The sequence below is a fragment of the Schistocerca nitens genome, chromosome 1, assembly GCF_023898315.1.
Source record: "Schistocerca nitens isolate TAMUIC-IGC-003100 chromosome 1, iqSchNite1.1, whole genome shotgun sequence".
Classification (NCBI taxonomy): Eukaryota; Metazoa; Arthropoda; class Insecta; order Orthoptera; family Acrididae; genus Schistocerca; species Schistocerca nitens.
The window spans coordinates 784,542,480-784,551,880 of record NC_064614.1 but is presented as its reverse complement, the minus strand read 5'-3'; the positions used below and the strand labels follow the sequence as shown (position 1 = coordinate 784,551,880).

Sequence of the window (9,401 nt, the reverse complement as noted above, 5' to 3'; positions counted from 1 at the left end):
AACAATGTAACATTTATACATTTACTCATAATAACTAGTAAGAGCACCATACAGACGCAGATTTGACTTGATCGGAGGAACTGGCTACAATTTTCGAATTCACAAATGGAATGCTTTCAATATAACTTCTTAACAACAGCAACAAATTAGCAATAAAAGACTAGGATTAAATGACATTTAAACGAGTTTAGCATCACAGTTACGAACAGTAAAAGAAAATAAGACGATGCAAGAGAACTTCACAAATATAAATTGAGTCTAAATATAAAATGTGTACCATAAATATCATCACAGTTAAGATAATACCTTCCTTTTTGAAAGATTCAGTATTTTCTGCCATTTGAATACACAGTCATAAAAGAGAATCTCGGTACACGAACTTCAGTCCAAGTGTGCACCTACAGGGCATGAGAAAAAAAAAAACAACACAGAAACTAACATGAAACAGTCCGCTATTAGAAACAAAAAAAACATCATTTGTTCTATAAATGACATGAGTTACTGATCGTGCACACGACCGGAATAACACCCCCTTTAATTATAAGCACTCCGTCTTCAAGCCACAAGTGACCCATCGGGACTATCCGACCACCGTGTCATCCTCAGCTGAGGATGCGGATGGGAGGGGCATGTAGTCAGCACTCCGCTCTTCAGGTCGTTATGATGTTTGACCGAAGCCACTACTGTTCAGTCGAATAGCTCCTCCACTGGCATCACGAGGTTGATTGCATCCTGAAAAATGTCAACAGCGCATGGTGGCCCAGATGGTCACCCATCCAAGTGCCGACCACGCCCGACAGCGCTTAACTTCGGTGATCTGACGGGAACCGGTGTATCCACTGCGGTAAGGCCGTTGCCCTTTAATTATACATACAGATATGAAAGCATCTAGCAATCCAGCCAGTAATTTACAATCTGTCGCAAGATATGTTTCGTACACAGCAAACGTAATACACTGAGGGCAGCCAACTCAAAGTCATTGGTCTAACACAGCCTAGCGAAGTACTGTTTATGGGTCGCAGTTGTAAAATGTCGATTCGAGCAAACACGGGATTACAGTGCCTGTTAAGTGTGTCATACTGCTTAGAATAGCTAGTTGTATACACATAACGTACATACACTCTGTGATCAAAAGTATCCGGACACCTGGCTGAAAATGACTTACAAGTTCGTGGCGACCTCCAACGGTAATGCTGGAATTCAATATGGTGTTGGCCCACAGCTTCCATTCTCGCTGGCATATGTTCATTCAGGTGCTGGAAGGTTTCTTGTGGAATGGCAGCCCATTCTTCACGGAGTGCTGCACTGAGGAGAGGTATCGACGTTGGTCGGTGAGGTCTGGCACGAACTCGGCGTACCAAAACATCCCGGAGGTGTTCTGTAGGATTCAGCTCAGGCCAGTCTCTTATAACGGTATTATTGTTGGGTAGCCACTCCGCCACAGGCCGTGCATTATGAATAAGTGCTTGACCCTGTTGAAAGGTGCAATCGCCATCCTCGAATTGCTCTTCAACACTGGGAGGCAAGAAGGTGCTTGAAAAATCAATGTAGGCCTGTGCTGTGATAGTGCCACGCAAAACAACAAGGGGTGCAAGCCCCCTCCATGAAAAACACGCCCACACCATTACACCAACGCCTCATAATTTTACTGTTGGCACTACACAAGCTGACAGATGACGTTCGCCGAGAATTCGTCATACTCTCACCCTGCCATCGGATCGGCACATTGTGTACCGTGATGCGTCACTCCACATAACGTTTTTCCACTGTTCAATCATCCAATGTTTAAGCTCATAACACCAAGCGAGGCGTCGTTTGGCATTTACCGGCGTGATGTGTGGCTTATGAGAAGCCCCTCGACTATGAAATCCAAGGTTTCTCATCTCTCGCCTAACTGTCATTGTACTTGCAGTGGATCCTGATGCTATTTGGTATTCCTGTGTGATGGTCTGGATAGATATCTGCCTATTACGCATTACGACCATCTTCAACAGTCGGCGTTCTCTGTCAGTCAACAGACGAGGTCGGCCTTGAGATGTTTATATTTTCCCACCTCCGCGTTGCAAATGTTTTGACTTTTGAGTGAAATGCCCAGTCGATGTGCTGTTGTTTTCACGTCAATTCTGCCAACAGTGAGAGTTGTTTAGTTCTCTGGGTGTTGTAAAATTCCTGGATTCGTCTCGTCGCTGTGCAGCCTATGAAAAGGATTGCGGAAGACTCCCAAATAAATTCCAAAGTACAGTGCAGTTTTAACACAAATATATTTCCAGGACTCTGGTGTCCGAGCCTGGTGAACTGTACCGGTTACATCACATGTACTCAAAGTTGACATCAATCGACACAGAGTTCACAACAATCAACAAACGAGTGAGCCTACAATACATTTGCTCGCAACCCTAGCCAAAAAACGAGTGCCCCAAGGCGCCTGCGTGACCTCTATTTATACTTTTGCTAACAATTACAGACAATGAAAATTACAATTTTATGTAAAATCACAATTAAAAGTTAAACCGAATATGAGATACACATTGCTAAAAATTTACAATCTCAGTGCTGAACAAGGTGAACCTATTTTCAACTTAGTTACGAGTTAATATAACATATTCTGACTAATTATGTTACAGGTAACAATTAGATTTCTAAATTTGTTTATAACAAATCAACTAGTGCCTGAATTTTAGTGCTAACATATATCGGAGATTCAGTTAACGCATTATTTATATGTTCTATTTAAATTGTTGTAGTAATTTTATAATGATAGGTTTACTGGTACATCCTGACGATGTGCTACATTTCTTTCGATTAGTTACAGTATTAATTTCACATTTATATTATGTTTCTCACGTAAGAACAATGTTAATCAGCAAAGCATCGTTTTCGAATTATAAGTATAATGAAATAATGGTTATTTTGGTATGTAATTTGGAAACAGGTCACTTTACAATTGGACAATTAGGACTGGTGTTTACCTTTAATGCTCTCCGAGGGGTTCTGATACGTAGCAATGAGATACAGTAATATTTCAGGCTGTACGCTTTTGTGCTGTACGTCTCCATCACGTTTCCACTTCACTGTCACATCGGAAGCAGAGAGCCTAGGAATGTTTAAGAGTGGGAATCTCGCGTACAGATGTATGACACAAGTTACACCCAATCACCTGACCACATTCGGAGTCCGTGAGTTCCGCGGAGCGCCCAATTCTGCTCTCTCACGATGTTTAATGACTACTGAGATCGGTGATATGGAGTACCTGGCAGTAGGTGGCAGCACAATACACCTAATATGAAAATGTATGTTTTGGGGGTGTCCGAATACTTTTGATCTCATAGTGTAGCATAATTCTGTATGTCTGACTCTCAAGGGGAAGCCAATATTCTACGACCTACAGCCAAGGGCCACGCGTACCGACGCCTTAGCCTGTTCAACTCAGTAGGCCTGCACTGACAAAGAAGCCGTGGTCTTGCAGCCAAGCTTCCACGGTTGGCCCACACTCGTCACTCCGCTCGCAGTTCACTTTTCCGGCAAACTGCTCCGTCAGATAACTCCATTCTCAGTCGTAGAGTCCTTGCCACGATCCTAGATACCATCCACAGCAAGTGGTGCCAACTAGAAACCCTAGGGCAATAGTGCCACACTTGGCATAACGGTTAAATATTTTGTTCTTACGTCTGTATCTACACTACTGGCTATTAAAATTGCTACACCAACAAGAAATACAGGTGATAAACGGGTATTCATTGGACAAATATATTATACTAGAACTGACATGTGATTCACGCAATTTGGGTGCATAGGTCCTGAGAAATCAGCACCCAGAACAACCACCTCTGTCCGTAATAACGGCCTTGATACGCCTGGGCATTGAGTCAGACAGAGCTTGGATGGCGTGTACAGGTAGAACTGCCCATGCAGCTTCAACACGATATCACAGTTCATCAAGAGTAGTGACTGGCGTATTGTGACGAGCCAGTTGCTCGGCCACCATTGACCAGACTTTTCAATTGGTGAGAGATCTGGAGAATGTGCTGGCCAGGGCAGCAGTCGAACATTTTCTGTATCCAGAAAAGCCCATACAGGACCTGCAACATGCGGTCGTGCATTATCCTGCTGAAATGTAGGGTTTCGCAGGGATCGAATGAAGGGTAGAGCCACGGGTCGTAACACATCTGAAATGTAACGTCCACTGTTCAAAGTGCTGTCAATGCGAACAAGAGGTGACCGAAACGTGTAACCAATGGCACCCCATACCATCACGCCGGGTGATACGCTTCCAATGTGCGTTCACCGCGATGTCGCCGAACACGGATCGACCATCATGATGCTGTAAACAGAACCTGGATTCATCCGAAAAAATGACGTTTTGCCATTCGTGCACCCAGGTTCGTCGTTGAGTACACCATCGCAGGCGCTCGTGTCTGTGACGTAGCGTAAAGGGTAACCGCAGCCATGGTCTTCGGCTGACAGTCCATGCTGCTGCAAACGTCGTCGAACTGTTCGTGAAGATGGTTGTTGTCTTGCAAACGTCCCCATCTGTTGACTCAGGGAACGAGACGTGGCTGCACGATCCGTTACAGCCAAGCGGATAAGATGCCTGTCATCTCGACTGCTAGTGATAAGAGGCCGTTGGGATCCAGCACGGCGTTCCGTATTACCCTCCTGAACCCACCGATTCCATATTCTGCTAACAGTCATTGGATCTCGACCAACGCGAGCAGCAATGTCGCGATACGATAAACCGCAATCGATAGGCTACAGTCCGACCTTTATCAAAGTCGGAAACGTGATGGTACGCATTTCTCCTTCTTACACGAGGCATCACAACAACGTTTCACCAGTCAACGATGTTCAACTGCTGTTTGTGTATGAGAAAGCGGTTGGAAACTTTCCTTATGTCAGCACGTTGTAGGTGTCGCCACATGCGCCAATCTTGTGTGAATGTTCTGTAAAGCTAATCATTTGCATATCACAGCATCTTCTTCCTATCGGTTAAATTTCGCGTCTGTAGCACGTCATATTCGTTATGTAGCAATTTTAATGGCCAGCAGTGTACATCTACTACTCCGTAATCCACCTTTCGGTTTGTGGCGTAGGGTATTTTGTGCACCACTGTGATGTCCCCTTTCCGGTTCCAGTAGCGAATACTTCACGGAAAGAACGAATGCCGGTAAGTATCCGTGTGGACTGAAATCTCCCCCATTTTACTTTCATGGTCTGTTCGCGAGATATTCGCTAGTGCAGGTTTGGCTATTCATCTATTTAACCTGTCTAAATTAGGCTCATAAGTCCCTTTTTTGCATGTAACCAGGCATTCTACATATTTTATACTGTCCAGTTACATTGATGTGCGAAAAGCCTTGCCACATTGGTATATGTCACGCAGGATACGGTTGCCGACGCGCAGTGACCAGTTTTCGCCCAAGAGCTGGGTGAGTTTAGTCTTTTGTTCAGAACGGGAGGCCAAAAAGCGCGTACCACCTTTTGGGCCTATCAGCAATGATAGAATCAACGCGCACGCCCTGCAGTCTTTCTCAAACGATTTTACCGAAACTCTTTGGTAAAAAAAAATTAATTTTCGCGTTACTAATAGCATTATATGTCAGGATCATTATGATGTGCCCATCATTTCGTTAATGGTGATATTTACGTGGAAGTAAGACACTGCGCGAAACTATAAAAAGTTTGCCATTAAAAATAGGGGTCGCTATGATTTTGCGTCTGGTGCATATTACATAATAAGTTGGTGCGTAGGAAATTTATTTAACATATTGAATTTTTCCTTGCACTTGGTTGGAGGTCTCTATATGTAACCAATCTCGAGAATATTGATCTGACGTAGCGCACTCATTTGCGATCGCACTGCGCCAGCGATAAAGTCAAACTGAAGTATCCACAACATTCCTCATATTTCATAAATGGTTTGAGATATCGAAATGAGATTCTGACAAATGATGGCACACAAAGAAGAGAGTATGGTTATTATGCAAATCATTATTGTCTACGGAGTTATTCCACTAACTACAGGCTTTTCTGATGAAAGAATGGCATTTTTAAGGTCCATCGCCAGCTGCTGAAACAAGAAATGCTATTGGTTTTGGAACGATGTAAGTGAAGTCATTATACGTTTATTTTGTATCGTGGATGTGCTTTATCATAGGATCCTGGCCTTCCTTTTCCTCACTACCTCACATAATAAACTCAGTAACCTCTGTTTCAAAAATCTCTCACAGTTGCGTCTGCTTAACATGTTATTGAGGTGAGACTTTGTAAACTCCGCCGAGTTTTGGCAAAAGAAGCTAATTTTAACATTGCAACAAAAGAAATGTGTAGGTTTTACTCAAAATTCCCCACTCGTGACTGTTCTCTGTAAGTTACAAATGGGTAACAAACGAAGCGAAAGCCGGCCGGCGTGGCCGAGCGGTTCTAGGTACTTCAGTCTGGAACCGCGCGACCGCTACGTTCGCAGGTTCGAATCCTGCCTCGGGCATGGATGTGTGTGATGTCCTTAGGTTAGTTAGGTTTAAGTAGTTATAAGTTCTAGGGGACTGATGACCGCAGATGTTAAGTCCCATAGTGCTCAGAGCCATTTCAAACATTTGAACTAAGCGAAAATAAATCGCTACATTTTCGGCTGAATTCTTATTAGATATTAACCAAAGGAGAGGTGACAGGACTTTTTGAATGGTCACCATGCAAGTGTGAGTGTGGAGGGTCCCTGCTTAATATTTACCAAAAATGTGACTTCAGTTTAGAACGAAACTTCCCCTCCAGCGTTGGGAATTTCCGCTCTGAGCGAGCCCCCACCGCTGCCACTCCCTCAAGCTTCAGCAGCTGATGCGCATCTAGCGGCGATGACATTTTGCTCGCAGTGTATCACCGGCTACCATCAGATCACCGAAGTGAAGCACTGTATGGCTGGGCTTGCACTAGGATGGGTGACCACCCGCTCTCTCGAGCGTTATTGACGAATGCACTCAGGCCTTGTGAGGCAAATTGAGGAGCTACTTAAACTGACATGCAGCCAGGAGAGCGGTGCGCTAACCACATGCCCCTCCATTGAAGATGACACGGCGGTCGGTCGGTACTGTTGGGCTTTCATGGCTTGTTGGGGTGGAGTTTAGTTTAGTTTTTTAGTCACATTAATGTGACCGCATGTCAGAAGGCTGAATAGCCATCTTTTGCAGCGCAGACTACTGCGAGACGTGGAGGATGAGGGTCAGTGGGGTTGTGGACAGTGAGGTACCGACAGAGATATGGAGCCGTCCCGACTCCGGTGCCGTAGCCCACTGCGCTAGGTTTATCAGCTGACGCGCGAACAGCCCGATTGAAACAGTCCCACAAATTCTAGACTGGGTTCAAATCGGGGGAGTTCGGTGGCGAGGGGAGTCCGGTAAAATCATCATGGTTCTCTTCAAACCACACGTGCACCTTGAAAGCTATGTGACAAGTTGCATTGTCCCGCCAGTAGGGTGTACATAGACCCTAATAATAGATGCATACTTATGCTGATCAATTGCGGCTTCCGCAATGAAGAGATCACCCAGGAAATACCTTCCGGTTTGACCCTTCCGACGACTGTTGCAGAGTAAATGCTTTCAGACATTTCACGCTGTGCATACCAATGGTCGTCTTTCTCATGAAGCAAAAAACGTGATTCATCTGGAAACGCCACCTATCGCCACTCGGTGGACTTCCATTGACGTTCAGATTCCAGCCTTCGTCGATGATGAAAGCCAGTCATCGGTGGATGCGTCAGTCGTCTGCTAAGGAGGCTTATTTCCACTTGCCGCCCTGTTTTTACGAACCACCACCTAACTGCTTAAGGTGAGTCTTTATTGACCACTTAGCCGCTGCGATCGGTATATGGGCGCTGATATGGCTGAACCTCCACACCAGTTCCCGCATCCGATCGCACCGTTGCCAGTGTCCCGCCACTTGGAGGCGGGTCACAGTTGATCGTGTTTTGTTTTTGTCTCTTTTATTTTGTTTTCTCTTACTTGGTTATCTTTGTTTGCTACTTGTCTTTCTTTTATTTTCTTTAGGCAGTTTTTCCAAACCGTTTAACAAAAATTTACATGAAATTTAAATTTTGAAAAAGAGATACAAAAATATAGTTTAGATGGAAGAAGAGGAAAGAAGATAGGAAAGGAAGAAGTTTATAGTCCCTCCACTCTGGGGAACTGAGGATGAAAGCCTTGGAATTAGTCGTCAAGCCATTGATCCTCAGTCTCCAATCCTTTGCTTACCTTTAACTAAGGAGATCTATGCTATTCTATAATTTCTATGCTAATTACTAAAGCTGTTACTAAGATAATTACGCTATTAACAGGTTTAAAGTGCCGTGTTTGCCTGTGGCAATTGCGACGGTGCGCCGACACTGTTTACATCTATTCATGTTGAGTTTTAATTATGTGTAATCTATTGTGATACCTGTACATTATGTTTAGACTAATGCATTTCTACCGGTCTTCTTTCTGTCTCGGTTTTCATCCTCCACACTATGGCGTCTATGTAGGTGCTGCATCTAGGTTTGTCGTCTGTACGGTCTCTCGCACCTGTACTCTTTATGGCATTCATCTGAGATTTTTTCTGTCAGTACGTTTAGTTCGTCCCATAATTCTGGTGTTCTGGTTGCATCGTATATGTGTCGTTCAGTTTGTAAGTGTTGTATTCCTGGTGTGTTCCTGTGTTGTCTGTATTTCCCGCAGAATAGGATTGTGTGTTCGGGGGTTCCTATACCTCCGCATGTACATGTAGATGTCTCTCTTAGACTCACGCGGTTCAAGTGCATGGGATAAGGTCCGTGCCCAGTCAAGAAGTGCACTATGCCGCGGCTAGGATCGGCATGTTTCATTCTTAACCTTTCCGTGATATCCGGAAAAAAATGTATGTACTCTGGAGTCGTATACTTTCCCTGAGGAGACACTGTTAGTAGCCCCTCGGTTCACTCGGGCGGTCAGGTTGCTTAACAGTTGCGCTTCTACTCGCCTGTACACATCTCCACGGCTGTCCTTCACACTTGTGATCTATTACCCATGGTACATCACGGTTGCCTTGGTGAGGTTTTTGGATAGCGCCATTTTGCCCTGCACTATATATTGTAACGAGGGCTGCACACCAAAAGTTTACAAGCTTAACCTTTGCGGAAATGATTCCACACATAGCCTGAAAGCAAATGATCATATCCTTTTAGACATCACATAAATCGCTCCATTTCTCCTTTACGACAAGGACTGCACTGTTTTGCAACCACCCTCCCCCCCAGCCCCCTGCCCCCGCCCCCCCCTTCAGCACGCTTTATATACCCTGCCATCTGCGAGTGATTATTTGATTATTGCACGTTGATGTCGAAGACACACACGGTGGCGACTTTAATTTGACCGTATCGTGTACATTGCATTGAT

At 44.6% G+C, this 9,401-nt stretch overlaps 1 pseudogene; it reads right to left on the bottom strand.

The window, feature by feature from the left end:
- Positions 1-740: 740 nt before the first annotated feature.
- LOC126205943 (5S ribosomal RNA) lies at positions 741-858 on the bottom strand (annotated as a pseudogene).
- Between the last annotated feature and the right edge of the window lie 8,543 nt (positions 859-9,401).